The sequence below is a fragment of the Hemitrygon akajei genome, chromosome 13 (genome assembly GCF_048418815.1).
Source record: "Hemitrygon akajei chromosome 13, sHemAka1.3, whole genome shotgun sequence".
In the NCBI taxonomy this organism is placed as follows: Eukaryota; Metazoa; Chordata; class Chondrichthyes; order Myliobatiformes; family Dasyatidae; genus Hemitrygon; species Hemitrygon akajei.
In genome coordinates this window covers 100,907,230-100,934,598 of record NC_133136.1, presented here as the reverse complement: position 1 = coordinate 100,934,598, position 27,369 = coordinate 100,907,230, and the positions used below count along the sequence as shown (strand labels likewise).

At 42.6% G+C, this 27,369-nt stretch overlaps 1 long non-coding RNA gene across 1 annotated transcript; it reads left to right on the top strand.

Annotated features, from left to right (window-relative positions):
* Positions 1-1,260: 1,260 nt before the first annotated feature.
* On the top strand, positions 1,261-9,903 carry LOC140737529 (uncharacterized). Its single transcript, XR_012101189.1, has 3 exons — positions 1,261-2,622; positions 4,297-4,350; positions 8,727-9,903. It is a non-coding gene; the product is annotated as an uncharacterized lncRNA (long non-coding RNA).
* Positions 9,904-27,369: the final 17,466 nt, after the last annotated feature.

Below are 27,369 nucleotides of genomic sequence, written 5' to 3'. Positions count from 1 at the left end.
CTCTTTATAGATACTGCCTGGCCTGCTGTGTTCCACCAGCATTTTGTGTGTGTTGTTGTTTGAATTTCCAGCATCCGCAGATTTCCTCGTGTTTGAACCTTGAGATTCATCTGTTTGAAGGCAGCCAAAAAACAGGAAACCCGAAAGGACCCAATTAAAAAAAAAAGGCGAACTCCCAATGTGCAGAAAACAAATTATGCAAACAATAATGCAAGCAATAACTTTCAGAAAGAAATTGAGCCCATAAATCTGGAGTAGCTGGAGCAGGCCATAGCCTCAATCTTAGTTCATTACACAGTGGGGCAAATCACCGTGAAGCTCTCAGACACAAAGCCCAGAGCAGCCAGATCAGGGCACAGCCTCAGCGCTGAGGAGAGTGAAGTAAACATCACAGAGTAGAATTGACCCCGACCTTCACCTCTGATCACGACGCTTTGACTTTTCATCCTTCTTTCCCAGCATTTAAATAGCCCAAACACCAGGTCGTCCTCCGCACTCAGACCCAGGCCTTACTGCAGCCATATGCTCTTGGCCTGGATTTCATGGTCCAGCCAGAGCTCGACCTTTCCAAATCAGGCTGGAGCTCAGGCGGCTCCAGCCTCACTCCCGGTTTAGCTGGATGGGCTTCGAAACATCTCTCTCCAATTTTTGTCAGTTCCGCTTGCACCAACTCCAACTCCAACTCTTACTTTGTCTCAAACATGCCTCAACCTCATTCCAACGCCATCTCGTGCCCATGCACCTCGACCCTTGGATCAATCTTGCCTTTGCTCGCCTCTTCATTGTTTCCCACAATTTCCACAGAAAATATGTGTTTAATAGAGTGTAAAAGAATCTACACAGTATACTATATAATACAACTACAACACAGACATCCTGAGCATGGTAAATTTTAAATAGTCCCATTCAGGCCTAAAGATTTAATTGCTGTGGAGGATTTATTTCTCTTGTGTGATAACGTCTTTCCTGACAAGGGGGATCACTTTGTTTGGCAGGTGAGACTTGTGGCTGTAAAACAATCTCAGTTCTGGTCCATGGTGGTTTCAGGTGTTGGCAGCAACTGGTTCTGACAGCTCTGGACACTTTCCTTCTCTGCTCTCCTCAACCGGTCGATGTGTCGTCTCCAGGTGACATCAGACGCATTCTCTACTATGTAGGACAGTGGTCTAATTCTGTCCTTAATCTTTCCAAGTACCCACTTATGATCACCTCTGTAGTCGCTCACCAGGACTGCTTGTCAGGAGTAAAACATCAAACCCCCTTGTTTGAGGAGTCCTCAATTTGTCTCAGCTGTTTGGCCTTCTGAGATTGGGTTTGCGGAGATCCAAATGCGAATGCAAGGAATGTCCCAGGAACAGCATAGCTGTAAGGCTGTTGGTTGTGAAGTATAAGTATACTGCATCAGGTTCAGCGTCTGTGTACTGTGTTCTGCTTGCAGTGTGTTCTTTAGACTCTGAACAAACCTTTCTGTAAAGGCCACTTGTAGCTGGGTGGTATGGTGCAGATATAAAATGTCTTATTCCATTCAATTTCAGAAATGACTGAAACTGTTCTGCAACAAATTGTGATCCATTGTCACTGACCAGCCCTTGAGAAGAGGCATCTCAACACAGTGTGCAAGGCTGTGGTGGAGGCTACTGGGAACACTTCTTGGCCACTTTGTAGCTGTATCCACTACTACCAAGGAATTTGTGCCTATGAATGGATCAGCAAAACCCACATGAATCCTTTGTCAGGCCATTCCCAGGGATGAAGAGATGCTGCTCTTGGCGTCCTCTAACTGCGTTGGCATTCTGAACCATGCGCAGCAAGATGCTTGATCTGCTGATCTATCCCAGACCAACAGACAAAGCTTCAGGCCAATGCTTTCAATTAGACTATGTCTAGAAGACTGGCATGTAGCTCCTCCAATGCATTGGCGCTCAGCTTGGATGGTACAACTCTCAATCCCCACATAAGCTAACTTCTGTTGAGGGCGACTTCATCTGGTAAAAATGGTGGAACTAGGATTTCTGCTGCACTTTCCAGCTATTTTGAGTGGCCACGTAGACTTGTGACAGTCTGGGTCATTTCTGGTTTCCATTTGGATCATCTCTGCTGTAATATGGAGACTTTTGATTTGCATTAGGAAGAATATGTCAAGAGAAATGTCCTCTTTTGTAAATTTTACAGGTATTTCCTTTCTCAAACGTAAATGAGATATTGCATCAAAATTTAGTCACCTCTTGAAATAAAACTTGTAATTGTATTTCCAAGAAACAGAGTCCATCTCTGTATTCCAGTTGCTGCTGTTAGTGGAACACCCTTCTGTGGGTTGAAAATGGACACTAGTGGCTTATGATCAGTAATGAGGGCAAACTCTTTTGCATACAGGTACTGGTTGAAACGTTTAACACCTCAAACTCGACTCAAGGCCTCTCTGTCAATCTGCAAAAGTTTTCTCTGCAGTGGAAAGGAAACGCAATACAAAGCTAACATGAGGAAATCTGCAGATGCTGGAAATTCAAGCAACACACAAAAAATGCTGGTGGAACACAGCAGGCCAGGAAGCATCTATAAGGAGAAGCACTGTCAACGTTTCGGGCCAAGAACCTTCGTCAGGACTAACTGAAAGGAAAGATAGTAAGAGATTTGAAAGTACAAGGGGGAGGGGGAAATGCGAAATGATAGGAGAAGACCGGAGGGGGTGGGGTGAAGCTGAGAGCCGGAAAGGTGTTTGGCAAAAGGGATACAGAGTTGGAGAAGGGAAGGGTTCATGGGACGGGAGGCCTAGGGAGAAAGAAAGGGGGAGGGGAGCACCAGAGGGAGATGGAGAACAGGCTGAGTGATGGGCAGAGAGAGAGAAAAAAAAGAGGAGTGGGGGAAAAAAACTAAATATATCAAGGATTGAGTAAGAAGGGGAGGAGGGGCATTAACTGAAATTAGAGAAGTCAATGTTCATGCCATCAGGTTGGAGGCTACCCAGCCGGTATATAAGGTGTTGTTCCTCCAACCTGAGTGTGGATTCATCTTGACAGTAGAGGAGGCCATGGATAGACATATCAGAATGGGAATGGGACGTGGAATTAAAATGTGTGGCCACTGGGAGATCCTGCTTTCTCTGGCGGACCGAGCGTAGGTGTTCAGTGAAACGGTCTCCCAGTCTGCGTCGGGTCTCACCAATATATAAAAGGCCACACCGGGAGCACCGGATGCAGTATACCACACCAGCCGACTCACAGGTGAAGTGTCGCCTCACCTGGAAGGACTGTCTGGGGCCCTGAATGGTGGTGAGGGAGGAAGTGTAAGGGCAGGTGTAGCACTTGTTCCACTTACAAGGATAAGTGCCAGGAGGGAGATCGGTGGGAAGGGATGGGGGGGAGCTACTCGGTCCTATGTCACTCTGATCAATATCAAGCTTTTCATCAATAGCATAAAGATTACTGCTCTTTTTGAACCTGCAACTTGACTTTTTATTTTTCTCTCTTCCCTGTGTAGTCCATTTATTTTTGTCTACCTGACATGCTCTTTCTCTGTGTCCTAGTTTGTTGCATTTTCTGCAAGCTTTACCTTTAAGCATGCATTGGTCTGGTGTATGTGAGCTCCTGCTACAGTAGTAACACTATTTGTTAGGACAGGCAGGTTTCTGTTTAGACTTTGCAGTTTTGTTCATGCTCGCTTTCATTCCTGAGTGCAACTCAGTTGTGTCTGTCTGCAGTTTCCTTTGATACAGCAATTTCAACTGTTCTTTTAAATGTGAGTTGTGCTTCACTTAGGAGCCATTTTTGAATGCCTTCTTGTACTTTATTCTTATTCCTAGACTTAATGATCTTTCAGTGCATCATTAAATCCATCTGAACTGACAATGCTCAATCCCTTCAATTCAGCCATGAATGCTGAAATGGACTTCCCTTTCCTTTTGATTCCACTGATGAAACCTAAAGTTTTCTATAATCAATAATGGCTTCAGTTCTAAATAATTTTAAATTTCTTACACGATATCAGTAAAGCTCATTTCAGCTAGTTTAGTTGGAGCAGTTAAACTTCTAAGCAGAGTGTTTGCTTTTTCACCCAATGCACTCAGCGACGCTGGCACTCTCTTTTCATAGGCTAATTCATTTGCTTCAAAGCACTGCTCAATTCGCTCTGTAAACTTATCTTTTGTGCAATCAAACGTATCTATCTTTGCAATGTAGCCAGCTATTTCTGCTCTTTTTTATTTATGATTATCACCTAATACTCAGTGTTTATAAACCTGTAAATTCACCATTTTCTGTCTTTTTTTAAACTCAACATCCCTCTCTTCCCCTTGCAAAGAATCACATATGTTGCGCTTTTTGAAAACTTGGATGTCTCGCTACATTACATGAGGTGGGTATTCGTTTTGGGTTTGTTTAAAACTTCCTCATCACCTTTGTTAGTTTTTGTAACTACAAAACATCATACTGGTTGAAAGAATAACAAGGGTATCCAGAATGCGTGTGCTTAGTTTTGTTTTACTTTTTAGCTAAATGTTCACTTATGACATGGTGGCATAATTACATATGCCATTCATGTACTTTTACATATAACTCGTAATGAATTATTTAAGCAAACAAAGAATGCTTAATCGAATCAGAAACAAGAGAAAATCTGCAGATTCAAGCAACACAAACAACTCGGCAGGTCAGGCAGCATCTTTGGAAATTAGTTCAGTTGATGTTTTGGGCTGAAACCCTTCAGCAGGACTGTAGAAAAAAAAATGAGGAGTAGATTTAAAAGGTGGAGGTAGAGGAGCAAGAAACACAAGGTGATGGGTGAAACCGGGAGGGGGAGAGGTGAAGTAAAGAGCTGGGAAGTTGATTGGTGAACGAGAAACAGGGCTGGAGGAGGGGGAAAGAGAGGACAGAGAACCATTGAAGAAAGAGCACCAGAGGGAGGCAATGGGCAGAGGACATTTACCCAGGAAGGATACATGGCTGTGGTAGTGGGTCTGGGTAAGCACATGGTTGAAGAGTTAGCAGGCCACAGAGATCACAGAGGGGGAGCAGTGAGAGAAGGTTTCACCATCGAAGGGAAGATTTAAACTTATTCAGTGTAAGCATCCCTGGAAGAGACTTCGCAGTGTAGTAATCAAACCACAAACAAGAGAAAATCTGCAGATGCTGGGAATCTAAACAACACAGAAAATGCTGGAGGATCTCCAGCTGTGGTAGAAGGTCTGGGTTTTCCTACTATGCTACTTTCTACAACAACACACACAAAATGCTGGTGGAACACAGCAGGCCAGGCAGCATATATGAGGAGAAGCGCTGTCGACGTTTCGGGCCGACACCCTTCGTCAGGACTAACTGAAAGGAAAGATAGTAAGAGATTTGAAAGTAGTGGGGGGAGGGGGAAATGCGAAATGATAGGAGAAGACCGGAGGGGGTGGGATGAAGCTAAGAGCTGGAAAGGTGATTGGCGAAAGTGATACAGAGCTGGAGAAAGGAAAGGATCATGGGACGGGAGGCCTCGGGAGAAAGAAAGGTGGGGGGGGGGGGGGGGGAAGCACCAGAGGGAGATGGAGAACAGGCAAACAACTAAATATGTCAGGGATGGGGTAAGAAGGGGAGGAGGGGCATTAACGGAAGTTAGAGAAGTCAATGTTCATGCCATCAGGTTGGAGGCTACCAGCCGGTATATAAGGTGTTGTTCCTCCAACCTGAGTGTGGATTCATTTTGACAGTAGAGGAGGCCATGGATAGACATATCAGAATGGGAATGGGACGTGGAAATAAAATGTGTGGCCACTGGGAGATCCTGCTTTCTCTGGCGGACAGAGCGTAGGTGTTCAGCGAAACAGTTTCCCAGTCTGCGATGGGTCTCACCAATATATAAAAGGCCACACCGGGAGCACCGGACACAGTATACCACACCAGCCGACTCACAGGTGAAGTGTCGCCTCACCTGGAAGGACTGTCTGGGGCCCTGAATGGTGGTGAGGGAGGAAGTGTAAGGGCAGGTGTAACACTAGTTCTGCTTACAAGGATAAGTGTCGGGAGGGAGATCAGTGGGAAGGGATGGGGGAGGGGGAGAGGAGTGGACAAGGGAGTCGCGTAGGGAACGATCCCTGCAAAAAGCAGAAAGGGGGGGAGGGACAAATGTGCTTGGTAGTGGGATCCCGTTGGAGGTGGCGGAAGTTACGGAGAATTATACGTTGGACCTGGAGGCTGGTGGGGTGGTAGGTAAGGACAAGGGGAACCCTATCCCAAGTGGGGAGGCGGGTGGATGGGGTGAGGGCAGATGTGCGGGAAATGGGAGAGATGCGTTTGAGAGCAGAGTTGATGGTGGACGAAGGGAAGCCCCTTTGTTTAAAAAAGGAAGACATCTCCTTCGTCCTGGAATGAAAAGCCTCGTCCTGAGAGCAGATGCGGCGGAGACGGAGGAATTGTGAGAAGGGAATAGCATTTTTGCAAGAGACAGGGTGGGAAGAGGAATAGTCCAGGTAGCTGTGAGAGTCTGTAGGCTTATAGTAGATATCAGTAGATAGGCTGTCTCCAGAGATGGAGACAGAAAGATCAAGAAAGGGGTGGGAGGTGTTGGAAATGGACCAGGTAAATTTGAGGGCAGGGTGAAAGTTGGAGGCAAAGTTAATAAAGTCGACGAGCTCAGCATGCGTGCAAGAGGCAGCGCCAATGCAGTCGTCGATGTAGTAGGAAAAGAGGGGGATGGATACCCGTATAGACTTGGAACATGGACTGTTCCACAAAGCCAACAAAAAGACAGGCATAACTGGATCCATACGGGTGCCCATGGCTACACCCTTGGTTTGGAGGAAGTGGGAGGAGCCAAAGGAGAAATTATTGAGAGTAAGAACTAATTCCGCTAGACGGAGGAGATTGGTGGTAGAGGGGAATTGGATAGGTCTGGAATCTAAAAAAAAGCGAAGAGCTTCGAGACCCTCTCGATGGGGGATGGAGGTATATAGGGACTGGACGTCCATGGTGAAAATAAGACGGTGGGGGCCAGGGAACTTAACATCATAGAAAAAATTCAAAGCATGAGAAGTGTCATGATCATAGGTGGGAAGAGATTGAACAAGGGGGGATAAGACAATGTCAAGGTATGCAGAAATGAGCTCAGTGGGGCAGGAGCAAGCTGAGACAATCGGTCTACCTGGACAGGCAGGTTTGTGGATCTTGGGTAGGAGGTAGAAACAGGAAGTGCGGGGTGTGGGAACTATGAGGTTGGTGGCAGTGGATGGGAGATCCCCAGATCTGATAAGGTTGGTGATGGTATAGGAGACAATGGCCTGGTGCTCCTTAGTGGGGTCATGATCAAGGGGTAAATAAGAGGAGGTATCAGAGAGTTGTCGCTGTGCCTTGGCCAGGTAGAGGTCAGTATGCCAGACAACAACAGCTCTCCCCTTATCAGCAGGTTTTATAGTGAGGTTGAGATTGGTGCGGAGGGAGCAGAGAGCAGAGCGTTCGGAAGGAGTGAGGTTGGAATTGGAACAAGGTGTGAAGTCAAGACAGTTGATGTCCCATCGGCAATTAGCAATAAAGAGATCCAGAGCAGGCAGAAGACCAGAGTGGGGTGTCCATGAAGAGGAGGAGGGTTGAAGACGGGAGAAGGGGTCATCGGTGGGGGTGGGAGAGTCCTTGCCAAAGAAGTAAACTCGGAGATGAAGTCGGCGGAAGAAGAGTTCAGCGTCATGGTGTACGCAGAACTCACTGAGGTGTGGGCGAAGGGGGACAAAGGTGAGGCCCTTAATGAGGACAGAGCGCTCTGCCTCAGAGAGTTGAATGTCGGAAGGAATGGAAAGACCCGGCACGGATGAGAGATGGGATCGGGGGGGAGGGAGGCTGGTAGTGTCAGTGGAGAGGGAAGGGTTGGGGTGAGAGGAAGATGGAGCCTCTGAGGGCCCAGGAGCTGACGATGGGATCTGAGGGAGAGGGGATTGCATAGTGGTGGTGGGGGAAAGGGAGACGGGAGTCACAATTGCAGCATGGCCTCCTCTATTGTCAAAATGAATCCAAACTCAGGTTGAACAACACCTTATATACCGGCTGGGTAGCCTCCAACCTGATGGCATGAACATTGACTTCTCTAACTTCCGTTAATGCCCCTCCTCCCCTTCTTACCTCATCCCTGACATATTTAGTTGTTTGCCTGTTCTCCATCTCCCTCTGGTGCTTCCCCCCCCCCCACCTTTCTTTCTCCTGAAGCCTCCCGTCCCATGATCCTTTCCCTTCTCCAGCTCTGTATCACTTTCGTCAATCACCTTTCCAGCTCTTAGCTTCATCCCACCCCCTTCGGTCTTCTCCTATCATTTCCCCCTCCCCCCAGTACTTTCAAATCTCTTACTATCTTTCCTTTTGGTTAGTCCTGATGAAGGATCTCGGCCCGAAACGTCGACAGTGCTTCTCCTGATAGATGCTGCCTGGCCTGCTGTGTTCCACCAGCATTTTGTGTGTGTTGTTGTTTGAATTTCCAGCATCTGCAGATTTCCTCGTGTATGCTACTTTCTACCTTTCTTTGCTCTCCTATTTCTTTTTCAGTATATTCTATATCCCTGCAAGACCTCTCCAGTTTTTAGTACCTCCCAAAAAATGCCATTTCTTTCTTTGTCCAGCCTTACCTTCCATCATCACAGGATAACCACAAACTATTTCATCCTTAACTTTCTCCCTATTTCCCAAAAGGGGCTTCTATACTTTCACTAAGTTCTTTCTGACTGTTTTTACATCAGCCTTCCCCCCCCAATTCAAGACCCGTGTTTCTAGTCTTCCTTATTACAGGTCCACAGCAGATGGCGTTTCATTGGCTCTTCACTCAACCTTGGAACATGTGGGCAGTGAAGATGCATGCATCAGGATAATCATTATCAGCAACAGCTCGATGCTCAATACTACCAACCCCACAAAACTAATCAAAGAGCTTCAAGATCTTGGCCATCATACCTCCTTGTGGATCCTCGATTTGCTCACTTGCAGACCCCAGCCAGTACTGATTGGCAACATCTCCTCCACGATCTCCCTTCAGCACGGGTGCACTACAAAGCTGTGGGCTTAGCCCCTTGCTCTACTCCCTTTATACATATGACTGTGAGGCTATGCACATCTCCAATGCCATATTTAAATTTACTGATGACACCACTGTCAATGGCCAAATCAAATGTGGTGATGAATCAGCATATAGGAAGGTGTTTGAAAATCTGGCAGTGGTGCCGCATCAGCAACTTCTCACTCAAGTTCAACATTATTAACTTCAGGAGGGGGAGACCAGAGATACACGTCTTAGTCCTCATTGGGAGAATAGAGGTGGAGAGAATCAGTAGTCTTAAACTCCTTGGTGTTTTCATTTCAAAGGCCCTGTCCTAGGTCATTGAACCGCAGGTGCTGAAGTCATCATGAAGTTCATAGCTGTGCCATAACACAGAAAGCACGTTTACTTCCATAGAAGTTTATGAAGATTCAGCAAAACATCTAAAAATTTAACATACTTCTATAGATGTGTGGTGGAGAGTATATTGACTGGTTGCATCACAGCCTGTTATGAACGTATCAATGCCCTTGAGCAGAAAATCCTACAAAAGGTATTGGATACAGCCCAGTCCACCACAGGGAAAGCCCATCCTGCCATTGAGCACATCTACACGGAGCATTGTCACAGGAAATCAGCATCCAGCATCAGGGACCCCCACTACCCAGGCCATGCCCTCTTCTCACTGCTGCCATCGGGAAGGCGCACAGGAGCCACAGACCCATACGACAGGTTCAGAAACAGTTATTACCCCTCAACCATCAGGCTCTTGAAATAGAGGGGATAACTTCACTCAACTTAATTTGACAGTCATTGAATTGTTCCAATAACCACTTTCAAGGACTCTGTCTCATGTTCTTGATACTCATTGCTGATTTTCTTATTTTGTACTTGCACAGTTTGTTACCTGTTTGCACACTGGTTGTTTCTCCATCCTGTTGGGTACAGTCTTTGTTTGATTCTATTGTGTTTCTTGGATGTACTGTGTATTTCCGCAAGACAGTGAATCTCAGGGCTGTCTATAATATGTACTTACATAATATATCTACTTTGCACTTTGAATTTTAACATTTGTCTAAAAAGTTTCATTCTGCTTTGTTCAATGTCAATTTGACTTTTATGTAGTGACATCATGAATTTTATTTAATATTCAATATTGAATAAAGCGCTTCTTTAGGATTGAAATCTCATAGAAAGTAAACATATGGTTCAGAGTAATTAGTGTCCGTGCTGAATAACAATTGACTGATGCATTGTGCATCTGTTCCTTGTTCTAATCCAAAATATGGAAGAACTTAACAAATCATTGAACTGCAGGTGCTGAAGTCATCATGAAGTTCATTATTCGTGCAAGGCATTATCTCATTTTTGGAAAATATCCCTGTTGTTGAAAGCTCCACATTTCTCATTAGTGGCGAGCAGCCCTTTGTGTAAGGTTGCAAAAGTTGCAAATTTACAGTTCTGCTTTTCTTTTACTTTATATGCTAGCTATTGACTCTCCCAGTAAAGCCTTTTAATAAACCTAAGTTTCAGATTGAAATAAATTATATGATCCATTTCCAGCCACTCAATGCACCTCATGATTGTTGATGTCAGTGCCACAGGGTGGTAATTGTTCAGGCCACTCTCTTGGGCACCAGAATGATAGTGGCTGCCTTGAAGTCTGCAGGGACAGTGGACTGTTGCAAACTAATATTATAAAGATGTGTATTAAGACCTCTGTTAGCTGGACTGCAGAATCCCTCAGTGTCTGACCAGGTATGTTGTCCAGCCCTGCAGCTTTGCAGGGATTTACCCTGGCTAAGATTCTCCTCACCTCAGCTGTGCCTATTCCTCAGCAGTAGAGGGGGCTTTCCTCAATGTCCCATCATTCATTGCATCAAATAATGAACAGAAGACATTGTCTGTCAGGAAGGGATGTGTTGCTGCTGTTGACGTGCAGGGATGGACTTGTAATCTGTTATGGTTTGTATACCTTGCCACATGCACCATATATCCCTGGAGTCACAAAGGTGGCTGTGAATTTTCTGTGGGGACTCTCACTTTGCCTTCCTGATGACAGGGAGAACATGGCTCATGTTGACTTAAGAGTCGTCCTATCTCTCGATCTGAAGGCAGCGTCCTGATCCCTGAGCAGTGCCCGACCGCTGCAGTCAACCATGGCTTCTGGTTTGCCCTGGCAGTGTAGTGTTTAGTCATGGTAGCATCCCAAATGCATTTTCTTAAATAGCCAGTTACTGATCTTGCATACTCATCTATGCTGACGTGATGATCGTAGGCAGCCACCTCCCTGAACAAAACAGTCCTGCAGTGCTGAGGTGGCACCTTCTGGCCAGGCCCTGATTTCCCTGTGAACTGGTTTGACATGTTTAATTAGTGGCCTGTATGCAGGGATTAGCAAAATAGATATGTAGTCTGGATATCTGAGGTGAGAGCAGTAGGCTCAACAAGCGTTGGTATAGACAAGATTCTCTCACCTGGTTGTGAAGTTCAGACGCTGGTAGAACATTGGCAAGACTGTTTTTAAGTTGGCATGATTGAAGTCACCAGCAACAATGAAGAAACCATCAGGGTGAGTGGCCTGGAGGTCACAGATGGCACCATTGAGCTCCTGCCGCGCATCCCTAACTTTCCCAGATCAACAATCAGCAGTGAGCAGTGGGCCATTAGTACCGAGACATTCACTCTCCAGTTCTTACTGACTCAGACATGCAGGTCTCCTCTCTAGGTCTTACTGGAGGTCTGTGCAAGTTGGTGGTATGACGTTAAATCATTACAGCTTTGCAGGAGCATGCATATTTTTACTACAAAAATACATTGACCTTGTGAATTCTTATTATAATTGAAAAAGATATTATTTGGAGGTTCATTGATCCATCTATTTCAAAATAAACCAGACAGATATATTATTAAGCAAATTTTCATCCTCCCTGAAGAACTAATTATCTTGAAAACCAGAACTAATTATATTTAATTGAAATTCCTTTCATCATTTTCCCCATTCAGCATCTCGCTTCATTTGATCTTGCATCTGAAATAGTTTAGAGGGCTTATTGATGAATAAATAATCAGAGTTTTCATATTATGATAATCTTGGCATATAAACTTACCGTAGATTTCGCACTACAGAGCGCACCTGATTAAAAGCCGCTGGCTCTAATTTTAGAAAGAAAATCAATTTTGTACTTGTACAGGCCGCACCGGATTTTAGGCCGCACCGGATTTTAGGCCGCACCGGATTTTCGGCCGCAGGTGTCCCACGTTGTAATATGAGATATTTGCACAGAAAGATATTACACGTGAGGATTTTTTAACTTTTAATTAAATCCATATGGTAACATAAACAAATACATATTGCAAATGCTTTTTTTCGAACCGTGCCTGTAACGCGGCTACTTTTAAATATACATACGTATCGGTAACACAAATTACGTTGCGTATACTTTTTTACTGAACAACATTCCAATATCTCCTAACGACTGGTAAAAAATATATATACTGCAGCCTACCAGGAAAAGTTATTGATCGCCTTTAACTTAAAAGCAGCGTTCGCTCAGATCTAATGCCGCTCGCCCCCCACCTTCCCGTTTATCGCAAACCGGTATTTCCCACAAGACGCGGCAAAACCGGGTGTGACGTCATAGCATCCCGGGATGTAGTACAGAAAACAAATATAGTTAAAACACTTCTAACTTTAACTAGAAATTACTAACAAATGAATTACTAAGCGAAAATATTATAAACTAAATAACTGCCATAAAGGCAGCACAATGCTTTTCTTCGAGTGTTTTCCATGTTGATGAGGGTGAGTACAAATGACTGATTTACAATAATTTAATTGTGAAAGTGCGCTTGATTTATCGTACAATTTCATTGGACCTCTGTGAACTACTCATCAATTTTATTGGTCTACTGTTACGAGGCAAAATGTTTTTGGCGGCATGAAAAAAAATCATGCATTAGCCGCATCGTAGTAAAGGCCGCAGTGTTCAAAGCTGTTCAAAATGTGGGAAAAAGTAGCGGCTTATAATCCGACATCTACGGTATATTTTGTCAGTCTCAGTTTATTTTATTTTAGTAGGCCCTTCTGGCCCTTTGAGCCACTGCACCCTAGAAACCCCGACAAACCCAATTAACCCTAACCTAATCACGGGACAATTTACAATGACCGATTAATATGCACGGTAAGCTATCTAGTACATCTTTGGAAGGCGGGAAGAAACTGGAGCACCCAGGGAAAAGCCACATATCCCACGGGGAGGACGTACAGAATGGTGTCAAAGTTGAACTCTGAACTCCAGCATGTCCTGAGCTGTAATGGTGTCATGCTAACCACTACGCTACCATTGAATTGATTACTGCAAACTTTCCTACACAAACATTTCAAAGAAAACAGAAGTTTTTCCTCATTGGTTTGTGTCTAATCCTTTTCATCAAGAGAAAACTGTTTGCATTGTTTTATTTGTTCAATAAACATATTAGTAAGTAATACAGATACAGAATTTGACGGGAACATAGTACTCTTATGGGCAGGATTACATAAGAAGACAAATGCATAAGAATACATAAATCAATAAAGCAAACTAGATAAGAGCACTATAATTACCAAGTCACCAAGGTGAAGAAAATAGAAATTTAATCCATAACTTGTAGTAATTCTACAACCATTATATTTGTTTTCTTTAAGTTATGCATGTACTGTAAGTCATAGAAAGAGATTTAGGCCATTTGGCCCATCAGGTCTGCTCTGCTATTCAATCATGGCTGATCCTTTTCTCCCCTCCTCAGCCCCACTCCTCGACCTTCTCCCTGTAACCTTTGTTGCCATGTCCAATCAAGAACCTACCAAAATCTGCCTTAAATACACCCAACGACCTGGCCTCCACAGCTGCCTGTGGTATCAAATTCCACAAGTTCACCATCTTCTGGCTAAGGAAATTTCTCAACATCTCTGTTTTAAATAAACTCCCCTCTATCATGAGGCTGTGCCCTCTTGTCCTGGACTTCCGCACGATGGGAAACAACCTTTTACATCTACTCTGTCTAGTCCTTTCAACATTCAAAAGGTTTCAATGAGATCCCTCCTCATCCTTCTAAATTCCAGTGCGTACAGGCTCAGAGCCATCAAACAATCCTCATATGATAACCCTTTCATTCCCATCTTTGTTAACTTCCTCTGAACCCTCTCCAATGCCAGCACATCTTTTCTTAGTTGAGGAGCCCAAAACTGTTCATAATACTCAAGGTGAGGCCTCACCAGTGCCTTATAAAGCCTTGGCCTCACATCCCTGCTCTTGTATTTTAAAACTCCTGAAATGAATGCTAACATTGCAAACACGAGGAAATCTGCAGGTGCTGGAAATTGAAGCAACACACACAAAATGCTGGTGGGATGCAGCAGGCCAGGAAGCATCTATAGGAAGAAGTACAGTCGACATTTTGGGCTGAGACTCTTCGTTTTTCCTATAGACTTATACACCTGCTGACTTATACACCTTTAGGTCTTCCAGGTGCTTGAGCACCTTTTCCCTTTTAATAGTAACTGCACTCACTTCCCTTCATACCCTTCAACACCTGGCACATTGCTAGCACCTCTGCAACATGTCAGATAAGAAGACTTTTACTGAAATTATGTAAGGCAAGTAAGGACTTTCTTTGGGAATATTTATTTTCTAAAGACTGAGTAAGTCATAGCAATATAGTCAGAAGAGATATAAAAATCACAAAACTATAGATGCTGGAAGTTGTAGATAAACCAGTAAATGATGGAAACACTTTAAAGTTCAGGCAGTGTCTGAGTAAAGAGAAACAGTAAATATTTCAGGTCAAAGGTCTTCTTCAGAACTGAGAAAGTGAGAAAAATTGCACAGATTTGGTCATTGTTTCAGATTTGTTAAATTGTGCACTTTATCTGAATGTTTATATGAAGAAAAATAAAACATTAGAAGTATGCAATAGCTGGCCACTCTCATTGAAAAAGAATATATCAATATTAATAATACCAAGCCTGTTCTTGCCAAATGGATTGTAACATCTATTTAGTAAAGTTGAGAAGTTGTAACTACCAAATAAGTACATAAATGCAGTTTGTCAGATTTGGCATTAGCTAATATTGACCAGATCAGAACCACAAATTAGCAGGGAATAAGTATGGGTACATACTGGTTCTTCACCTAAATCAGGGGTTCCCAACCTGGGGTGCCCGCACCCCCAGGGGGTACGACAAAGAGTGGCTTGTGCCCTTGAGTGACGAGTCACAAGTCATCACTCAGCCAGCTTCCAGTGTGCCTTGAGAAGTGGTAGTAACGTTTGTCCCAAGCACACTCGCTGCCCGAGTCAGCGTTGAGGATCCTCATCAGTGTTACCTGGGAAGTTACACCTCAGAGTTGAGGAGCCTCATCAATGTTAGCTAGAAGGTTACATCTCAGAGTTAAAAACCATCTCATAATGCCAAAATCTTTATACATCCCAAATCAACCATCAGGTAATGACTTCACGTTAAAACCAAACCTGCAGGCAGTAGGTGAATAATTCAATTATAAAATTTTAAAAAGCCGCATTTTGATAAAAAGCAGCTGAAGTCATTCATTTGTATTTGTCTCAATACATTAAAGAAGTTTTTGAATTTCAAAGGTTTTTTTCTCTTAAAAGGTTTTTTTCTTGAATCGTTGATAATTTTGAATTGTGTTAGTTGAGGTATCACGTTTAGCACCGAGGACTTTGAATTGTGTGATGGAAGTTCATATCTCCAGTAATCATCGGAAATAGGTGTGTAAATTCAGTAAAGAGTAGTCTAATAAGTCATGTCGTGTCCCCGTAGCATTTCCACCTGACGATTTATCTTGGCGTAACCGCAGATAGTATCGTAATATAATATTCGAAAGCGTATTTCTCGTGATACTTTGCTATAGGCGTGTCTGGTTGAGTAAAGCAGTCATCCCTGACTTAGTCAGATAGTTTTTCTCATATTAGCTCATATTTTTCTCTTTACCCTTAACCCTTCATCATGTCAAAAAGAAGGAAATGGAATGATGACTATGTGTGCTTTGGTTTCACTTGCACAACAGGAAATGATGGTTTGCAAAAACCCCAGTGCATTCTTTGTAGCGTTGTGTTTTCCAACTCAAATCTGAAGCCATCCAAGCTTCAAGAACAAGCATGGCGGAGCTGATGTTGAGTCATTGAAAATCAAAAGAGCTTGTTTTGATTCACAAGGAACTCTTCCAAAATTAGGTTTCATTTCTGTTGAAAAACCACTACTTCTTGCTTCGTACCAAGTGGCATATAAAGTGGCCAAATCCAAGAAGCCCCATACAATTGCGGAAGATCTCATCAAGCCATGTGCACAGGAAATGGCAACAATTATCCTGCGCAAAGAAGCAAGAAAAAAATTTGAACAGGTGTCCCTATTGAATAATGTCATTCACAACCGAATCAATGATTTGAGTGAAGATATTTTGGACCAAGTCCTCTGAGATGTCAGAGCTAGTCCTCTTAAAATCTCTATTCAGTTGGATGAGTCAACTGATGTCTCTAGTTGTAGTCAACTCATCACATTAGTGAGGTATGTCAATGATGGTGCTGTGAAGGAAGATTTCCTGTTTTGTAAAGATCTGACAACAAACACAACTGCAAAGGATGTGATGCAGCTGGTGAAAGACTCCTTTGCCAAACATGATTTAGATAGATATCAAAGTCATTGGTTCTGTGTGCACTGACGGGGCACCTGCAATGCTTGGAAATAAATCTAGCTTTTCTGCATTGATGTAAAAGGAGATTCCAGACTTGCAAGTTACCCATTGATTTCTTTATCGGCATGCTTTGGCATCAAAAACATTGCCTCCAAATTTGAAGAAAGTCCTTGATACTTGTGTGAAGATCATCAACTGGATCAGGGGGCATGCTTTGAACCATCACATCTTCAAATCATTTTGTGAGGATCTGGGAAGTGAGCATTCAGTTTTGCTTTTCCACACAGAAGTCTGTTGGTTGTCATGAGGACAAACTTTAACCCACTTCTTTGAACTGTGGGAAGAAATCAAAGTTTTTCTGGAGGAGCATGAATGTGATCTGGTTAGGGCAATGGAATCACAAGAATTAGCCCAAATGCTGGCTTACTTCGCTGACATTTTCACTCATATGAATGACCTAAGTGTTTCTCTTCAAGGAAAAGGGATAAACATATTGAAAGCTTGTGAAAAGTTGAATGCCTTCCAATAAAAGTTACGTCTTTGGTGTTAAAAGTCGAAAGATTTTCCTTCACTGGAAGAGATGGTTGATGATGCTGAATCCATAACTCCTACTGTGCGTGAAGAAATTGTGGCTCATTTGGAAATACTGTCAGAATCATTTGATGAATATTTTGCTGCTAGAGACCTGAAGATTTCAGAAGAATGGATCATGAATCCATATTCCTACTATTTGGAGATGTCAGATGATGAAGAGCTGAAGGAAGATCTTAATGATTTGCGGACAAATCGAGCTCTTGAAATGCAATTTGAAAGCAAGACTTTGGAGGAGTTTTGGTGTGCAGCACTGGATATGTTCCCAAGACTTGGTGGAAAAGCACTCCGTGTCCTCATTCCATTTGCAACAACATACTTGCGTGAATCTGGATTCAGTCCTCTTTTGTCAATCAAGACAAAATCTAGGAATTGCCTGAGTCCACAGGCAGACCTGCGGATCGCAGTCAGCAAGAAAGTTCCACGTTTTGACAAAATCATGAATGAGAAGCAGGAGCAAAGAAGTCATTGAATTTTATGTTCACAATTGGGATTGATTTTACTATTTACAATTTTTTCTGAATAAATTAGAATCTGATTGCTCAATTTATATTTGCATTTTATGCACTGAGTTAAAAGCTTATTTTTTTAAGTTCAATTTGTTCACCCGCAGTATTGTATGTGGTTGAATTTGTGGTTCAAAAATTAGAAATTAGACTTCTTCATCTTCAAATATGATAATACTTTTGTAGGGGGTGCGAACATTAATTAAACATTTCTTAGGAGTGTGGGGCATAGAAAATGTTGGGAACCACTAACCTAAGTAAAAGTTTAAATGTTATTTTTCCAGCATCTCTTTAAGTCAAACTTCCAAAAATAACTGCTCAAAACCTGTACAAGTAGTAACCAACCAACAAGCTTCTTTGTGTACCAGAAGACCATGGCTTAAAAATAAAAAGGGTCTTTTGGCAGAATAGGCAGGTATACTGACAGTGCAAAGGCGGGCCCCTCCAGAAGTGACATTGTGACTGTTCACCGGTCACCAGAGGTATACTAACCCTATTCTGAAGGCATTTCCATGTTGATGCAGAATGTGGCAAGTTGAAATTGATCCTTAGCAGGTCGGACAGCATCCATTGAAAGAAGCAGTCAACGTTTCAGGTCGAAACCCTTCGTCAGGACTAAAGAAGGAGGGGGCAGGGGCCCTTTAAAGAAGGTGGGGAGAGGGTGGAAAACCAATCAGAGGAAAGATCAAGGGGTGGGGGAGGGGAAGCAGGGAGGGGATAGGCAGGAGAGGTGAAGAAAGAATCTAAGGGGAAAGCACTATGGGTAGTAGAAGAAGGCAGAGTCATGAGAGGTGATAGGCAGCTGGAAGAGGAGGCAGAGTGAAAGTGGGATGGGAGAAGGGAGGGGGAGGGAATTAGCAAAAATGGGAGAACTTGATGTTCATATCAAGGGGCTGGAGACTACCCAGACGGTATATGAGATGTTGTTCCTCCAACCGAAGTTTGGCCTCATCATGGCTGTAGAGGAGGCCATGTATGGACATATCCGAATGGGAATGAGAGGGAGAGTTGAAGTGGGTGGCAACCAGGAGATCCTGTCTGTTGTGGCGGACAGAATCTGCGTCGGTACTCCTGGTGTGGCCTTCTCTACATCGGCGAGACCCGACGCAGATTGGGGGACCGCTTCGTCGAGCACCTACTGTTTGCCACAACAGACAGGATCTCCCGGTTGCCACCCACTTCAACTCTGCTTCACATTCCCATTCGGATATGTCCATACATGGCCTCCTCTACTGCCACGATGAGGCCAAACTTCGGTTGGAAGAACAACATCTCATATACCGTCTGGGTAGTCTCCAGCCCCTTGGTATGAACATCGAATTCTCCAACTTCCGGTAATTCCCTCCCTCTCCCTTCCCCATCCCACTTTCACTCTGACTCCTCTTCTAGCTGCCTATCACCTCTCATGACTCTGCCTTCTTCTACTACTCATAGTGCTTTCCCCTTAGATACCTTCTTCACCTCTCCAGCCTATCCCCTCCCTGCTTCCCCTCCCTCACCCCTTGATCTTTCCTCTGAATGGTTTTCCACCCTCTCCCCACCTTCTTTATAGGGCCCCTGTCCCCTCCTTCTTTAGTCCTGACAAAGGGATTTGACCTGAAACATCGACTGCTTCTTTCAACGGATGCTGCTCGACCTGCAGAGTTCATCCAGCTTGTTTGTACGTCTTGATTTGACCACAGCATCTGCAGTGTACTTTGTGTTTGAAATTGATCCTTACAGTATGTGATGGAAGAAATTTAAAATAATAACATTAAAATCTGTTTATTGAAACACTTTTGGTTATTTTGTCTCATGTTAGGTGCAGAGTGCTCTTCAAAATGTTTTATTTCTGTTGATGGGTCTGACTTGCCAAAACTCCCTGTGGTGTGGAGCCAGTATGATCTCATAAAAGAGATGAAAATACAATAATTTGGAAAGTTCTATTTCAAGGTTAACCAATAAAAAAGAAGTTAACTACAAACCAAATAAATTATTTGATACACATTTATCTGCAGAAATGTAGAATTTGAATGATTGACCAAATAAGGAGATCAGATTTGCTTCAACTTTCAACTGGAATTTTCTGTAATGCACATATTTGGAGTTATTTCTGATTGTTTGAATATTTTATTTTACATCGAGATACAGTGTGGAACAGGCCCGTTCCAGCCTTTCTAGCCACACTGCTCAGCAACTCTTGACTTAACCTTAAACTAATTACAGGATAATTTACAATGGCTACTATGCCTTTGGACTGGAGGACCCAAAGGAAAGATCCAACCTTTAACATGGGGAGGATGTGCAAGCTCCTGACAGGTGATGTCGGAATTGAACTCTGAACTCCGGCACACCAAGCTGTAATAGTATTGCACCAACCACTGCACTACTGTGGCCCCCAATATGTATAGAGGCTGTTGGCAAGTCCAGTGAAGTCCCTAGTTGATGGTATACAACTATTTATGAAAATCTGTTAAGCTTAACAAAGCTTAAACAACAGTTAAGGGTTTTGTTCTGATGAGAAGTAGGTAACGCAGTACACTGCTTCCACTCATGTCCAACCACTGCCTATAAGTGAGATGCATCCTTCTTGAGAATGCAATGTAAGTTATCTTTGCAAACTACAACTGAGTATCAGACCATAAGACCATAAGACATAGGAGCAGAATTAGGTCACTCAGTCAATCAAGTCTGCTCCGCCATTCCATCATGGCTGATTTATTATCCCTCTCAACCCCATAACCTTTGATGCCATGCCTAATCAAGAATCTATTAACCGCCATTTTAAATATACTCAATCACATTGGTCACCACAGCTGTCCATAGCAATGAGTTCCACAGCTTCACCACCCTTTGACTGAAGGAATTCATCCTCACCACTGTTCTCTATTCTAAGTCTGTGTCCTCTGGTCCTAGACTCAATGTAGTTACAACTTGTCAACTTTACTTGCTAAATGTTGCAATCCAATTAGCCAGAACAGGCTTGGCACTGTTAATGTAAATGTGTATATTAGAAGTAGTCAACCCATATTTCTGACACCACTGGCATATAATCACACAAGAACCTTTATACTCATGGATCAATTCAAGTTAATACTGGATATAATTTTTCACATAACTGTTACAATGTCCCCATGGGAATAGAGTAATGAGCAGAATGAGAATTCTTCAGTTATTTGAAGTTTCTTACAAGACAACACTAGAACAATACCTTGAGCATTCACATACAAAATAATGTGTGGAGAAAGAGGGCATTGGATAAGTTGAAAATAGCAGTTGTGAATTGGGCAGCATAGTGACACACCTCATGGATTGTTAACTCACAATTATAGTGACTTGGATTTGGCATAACCTTGGGTCCTGCCTCCTTATGACAACATAGATTTTTATTCAGGTGCTCTAAATTCCTTCCAGATCACTAAAATACAAGGGTTAGCAGGTTGATTGGCTGCTGTAACTTGTCCCTTCGGTGTAGCATCTGATGCAATTGTGGAGAAAATAAAATGGGATTAGTGTAGGTTTTTATCATAAGTAGGTGCTAGATGGTCCCTTATTTAAGAAAGGGAGTAGAGATAGCCCAGGAAATTATAGACCAATAATTCTTACTTCAGTGCTTGGTAAGTTGATGGAAAAGATCCTGAGAGGCGGGATTTATGAACATTTGAAGAGGCATAATATAATTAGGAATAGTCAGCATGGCTTTGTCAAAGGCAGGTCATGCCTTACGAGCTTGATTGAATTTTTTGAGGATGTGACTAAACACATTGATGTAAGTAGAGCCGTAGATGTAGTGTATATGGATTTTAGCAAGGGATTTGATAAGGTGACCCATGCAAGGCTTATTGAGAACATAAGAAGGCAAGGGAACCAAGGGGACATTGCTTTGTGGATCCAGAACTGGCTTGCCCACAGAAGGCAAAGAGTGGTTGTGGACAGGTTATATTCTGCATGGAGGTCAGCCACCAGTGGTGTGCCTCAAGGATCTGTTCTGGGACCCCTTCTCCGTGATTTTTATAATTGACCTGGATGAGGAAGTGGAGGGATGGGTTAGTAAGTTTGCTGATGACACACAGGTTGGAGGTGTTGTGGATAGTGTGGAGGGCTGTCAGACGTTACAGTGGGACGTTGATTCTTCTTCTTTATGTGCCTTGTGCGTTACACGCTTGGGCGATCGTGACTCTCCACACGATCCCTCACAGCGTCAATGATATCTCGCACATTTCAATCTGTTAATTCTTTCACAGAGTCCATATATTTTCTTCTTTGCCTTCCTCTTCCGCGTTTCCCAGGCATACGGCCTTGTAGTGTAAGGCATTCTATTTCTCCCTTTCTGATGACATGGCCCAGGAAATTAATTTTCCTCTCATTTAATGTTCTCATTAAAGATTTTTTTGTATGGGCACATTGGAGGATTGTCTCATTAGTTACCCTATCTCTATATGATATTTTCAGCATTCTTCTATGAAACCACATTTCTGTTGCTTCTAAGTTTCTTTGGAGTTCTGGTGTTAAAGCCCATGTTTCGGAAGCATACAGCAAAATTGACCAGATGTAGCATTTTAGTAGCCTAAGTCTTGTTGTCATAGAAATGTGTCAGTTGGTAAAAATGGGTTTCATTTTTTGGAAGTTGGTTTTGGTAATGGCAATTCTTCTTTTTATTTCTACTTTACTTCTAGCATCTTGTTTTATAAAGCTACCAAGGTCATTAAAGCTGGTCTTTTGTTTAATCTCTTGGTTACCTATATACAATTGGCATTTGGGAGTATCCTGCTGTTTTGATATTATCATACATTTGTTTTTTTTAAGTTGATGGTTAGACCAAAATCTGCACTTGTTTGTACTACTTTGTCTAGGAGGATTTGTAGGTCTTCTGCAGTACTTGCTATTAGGGTGGTATCATCTGCATATCTTATATTGTTGATGTTAACACCTCTGATTTTTATTCCATCTAGGTCTTCTATTTCTCTGAGGATCATTTCACTATAGATATTAAATAATTCTGGTGAGGCAACGCATCCCTGTCTAACTCCTCTTTGAATTTTAGTCCAACTGCTTATATTATCACCAATTTTTACCGCCGCCATTTGATTCCAATATAAATTTTGAAGCAGTTGTTGGTCCCTTCCGTCAATGTTTAGTTTAGCGAGAATTTAAAATAACTTTTCATTTTGCACTTTGTCGAATACTTCAGTGAAATTAACAAAACATAAAAAGGTATCTATTTGATATTCAATTGTCCTTTCTGAAAGCATTCGTAGTATGAAAATTGTGTTCCTAGTTCCTCTATCCTCAATAAACCCATATTGCAGTTTGGAAGTTTCTGGCCTCAAATTGTTTTTAATTCGACTCAGAACAATTCTCAACAAAATCTTTATTATATGACTCATAAGACTGATTGTTCTATAATCTTCACAGTCAATAGTTCCAGGAATTTTTGGCAGAGATTGTCAGGCAATACACCAGACTCATATATGCCATTAAACAGTTCAAAAAGAGTATCTATTCTAGGGCTTATATCATTTCCACTGAAATTTCATCAGGTCCAGTGGCTTTATCATGTTTCATGCTTTTCATTGCTTTAGTTAGTTCTTCTTTAGTAATAGGTGGGCCAGAATTAGGGTGTTTAATACCTGGGGGTTCCTCTCTAAAGCTGCTCGCTCTATATACTGAATGACCCTCTCACATACTTTATCTGGATCTGTTAGTATGGATCCGTCTGCCAATCTTATGCATCCTGTAGAAGAGGTTTTCCTAATTCCAGTAATTTCCTTAATTTTCTTGTGCATTTCTTTGCTGTTGTTAATATGGCCTTCTACTTCATTACATTTTTGATTCAGCCATTCTTCCTTTGTAATGTTGCACAATTGTCTGGTCTGTCTGTCTAGCTGTCTATATTGCACTTTATTATTCTTCACTAACCTTCTTTGTTCCATCAGATCTAGAATTTCTTGGGTTATCCACCCATGGTTGGTGTGTTGGATTTCTTGTACTGGGATTATCTCCTCTGTTGATTGCTGTATAGCATATTTAAATCTGTCCCAAATAGGTGTTGTTTCGTTTTCGTTGAGGTGTTCTTCGACAGCTGTTTTGAATTGTTGCTTAAGTATGATATCATTTTTTAAGTTCTCTCAACATATACTTCTTTCTCTTTTTTCCACGTTTCAGTTTCTTTAATTTTGTTTTGATGGTAGCTATTACTGGATGGTGATCTGAACCACAATCTACTCCTGGGTAGGCTTTAGAATTTGTGATATTATTTCTAAAGCGTTCATTGATGGTAATGAAATCTATTTGATTCCTTGTTCTATCTCCAGGGCTAATCCAAGTACACAATCTACATGGATGGTTTTTATACCAAGTGTTGGTGATCACCTGGTTGTTTCTGACACACCAATCAGTAAACCTTTCTCCATTTTCATTTTTCTCCCCTAATACAAAAAGTCCTATGCTGTTATCAACCCTTCCCTGTCCAACTTTGAAGTTAAAATCTCCCATGACTAGTTTTATATCCTGAGATTTACATTGCTCATAAGCACTATCAAGATCTCCATAAAACTTGCTGATATCCTCTTCATCCGCATCATTTGTTGGTGCATAGGCTTGGATTATGCTAATGTTAAAAGGGTTACCCCTTAATTTAACTAAAAGCAGCCAGTCGCGTGTTGCCCAATATCCCATAAGACTTTTTGATACTTGTTCGTTAAAAATAATTCCAACTCCATACATATGCTGTTGACCTCCAGAATTATCAGAGAACCATTCTTAGTGAATTTGTCACTGTCGGTCTATCTAATTTCTGACAGGCCTAAGATATCAACTCCCAACCTTTTCATTTCATTTAATGTGTTGTCCAACTTTCCTTTCTGGTGAAGTGTACAGATGTTCCATATTGCTACCCTTAGCCTTTCCCTATTGCTTACAGTCTCTGGATGACGGTCTGGTGTCACCTGCAGCACATGACGACCCCTACCAAGCGAGGTGTTGTTCTGTTGATTAGAATCAACCCCATTCACACTGTCGTCTGGTTTCCTTCTTTTGTTTCTTTCCATGATTGACTGACTAGGCAGAAATTTCAAAAGTGGTTTGCCGTTGCCTTCCGCAGTGCTAGAGCATTTGACCTCTACTGGTGTTCCCAATTGGGGATCATACAGTGGATGTCGCCCAACCTTTGCTGTTGTACAAAGACAATCCTCCGCCAAAGCTTGGAATCCACCTCCCCGCTGCCGGAGACTTCAGTGATTTTAGTTGACACCACCACCATTGGTCTGGTTATTTTTCTGGTGCCAAACACTCGCCATAGACAGAGCTTCTTCAGTGAGACAGGGTGCACCCGAGGACATTGATAGGATGCAAAAATGGGCTGAGAAGTGGCAGATGGAGTTCAACCCAGATAAGTGTGTTAATTTCTCTAACTTCCGTTAAAGCCACCCTCCCCTTCTTACCCAATCCCTGATTGATTGATTGATTGATTGATTGATTTATTCCCCCCCTTTTTATTTTCTCTCTTTTTTCTCTCTCTGCCCCTCTCACAATCACTCCTTGCCTGCTCTCCATCTCCCTCTGGTGCTCCCCTCTCCCTTTCTTTCTCCCTAGGCCTCCTATCCCATGATCCTCTTCCTTCTCCAGCTGTGAATCCCTTTTGCCAATCAACTTTCCAGCTCTTAGCTTCATCCCTCCCCCTCCTGTCCTATCATTTTGGATTTCCCCCTCCCCCTCCCACTTTCAAATCTCTTCCTATCTCTTTTCGGTTAGTCCTGACAAATGGTCTCAGCCCGAAACATAGACTGTATTTTTTCCTATAGATGCTACCTGGCCTGCTGAGTTCCACCAGCGTTTTGTGTGTGTTGCTCAAGTGTCAGGTGGTTCATTTTGGTAGGTCAAATATGATGGGAGAATATAGTATTAACAGTAAGACTTGGCAGTTTGGAGGATCAGAGGGATCTAGTGGTCCGAGTCCATAGGACACTCAAAGCTGCTGAGTAGATTGACTCTGTGGTTAAGAAAGCTTGTGGTGCATTGGCCTTCATCAATCGTGGGATGAGTTTAGGAGCCAAGAGGTAATGTTGCAGCTATGTATGACCCTGGTCAGACCCTACTTAGAGTACTGTGCTCAGTTTTGGTCGCCTCACTACAGGAAGGATGTGGAAACCATAGAAAGGGTGCAGAGGAGCTTTACAAGGATGTTGCCTGGATTGGGGAGCATGCCTTATGAGAATAGGTTGAGTGAACTCGGCCTTTTCTCCTTGGTGTGACGAAGGATGAGAGGTGACCTGATAGAGGTGTATAAGATGATGAGAGGCATTGATTGTGTGGATAGTCAGAGGCTTTTTTCCCAGGGCTCTAATGGCTAGCACAAGAGGGCACAGTCTTAAGGTGTTTGGAAGTAGGTACAGAGGAGATGCCAGGGGTGCGTTTTTTATGCAGAGAGTGGTGTGTGCATGGAATGGGCTGCTGGCAACAGTGGTGGAAGCAGATACAATAGGGTCTTTTAAGTGACTCCTGAATAGGTACATGGAGCTTAGTAAAGTAGAGGGCTATAGCTAAGCCTAGGTAATTTCTAAGATAAGGACATGTTTGGCACACCTTTGTGGGCTGAAGGGCCTGTATTGTGCTGTAGGTTTTCTATGTTTCTATGGTCAGAATGGATTTTACAGCTAAGGGTCCTGTTTTTGTGTTGAATGGCAATGATTCTATATTGATCTTTTCATAAGAAGCAATAGTCAAAGGCAGGCCAATATTGGAAGAGGCAATCTCCACTTGCAATGACAATAATCTTTTCATTCACATAATGCATGGCTATCAGAAACTTCAGTAATATTCTGCACCATTTTAATCATAAAAGATCTTATTCCTTGCATTTACTAAATTCTTACTATAAAGCATCTGTCAAAAATAACTTTCTGGACTCAACATAAAAAATGAGAAAGCAAATTAATGCTCCAGCAGTGTTTACCAGCTCCAGCGATGAATCCTTTTGCTAACCAGCCAGACACAACGGCAAACACGAGGAAATCTGCAGATGTTGGAAATTCAAACAACTCACAAAATGCTGGTGGAACATAGCAGGCCAGGCAACATCTATAAGGAGAAGTACTGTCGACGTTTCGGGCCGAGACCCTTCGTCAGTCTGGGTCTCGGCCTGAACCATCGACAGCGCTTCTCCTTATAGATGCTGCCTGGCCTGCTGTGTTCCACCAGCATTTTGTGTGTGTTGACACAATGGCTAGAACAATTCAAGAATTGAGCATGGAAGCAGTTGTCAACTATATTGTATGGGGCTTCCTTAAAGAGTTTTATTGTTGACAAGATGGGGTTTTAGTAGGTTTATGGTCATCACTATAGATACTAATTTAAGTAATTAATTAATTTAATTCACCAGCTACTCTGATATATCTCTGAACTATTAGTCCAGTCCATACAAGTACTAGTCCAGCAACATAACTAATATTCTGTGTTTTCATGGAAAAGATGCCTTGGCCAAAATAAAGCAAGGGAGTTATGTTTGCTGTCCTTCCCACCATTCAATTCTCAATTCATGACTGATTAATCATTTTGATGATATTATCTCACAGTTGTTTGGGACAGATTATCTATGCAAGCTGGCATACATTTTTAAA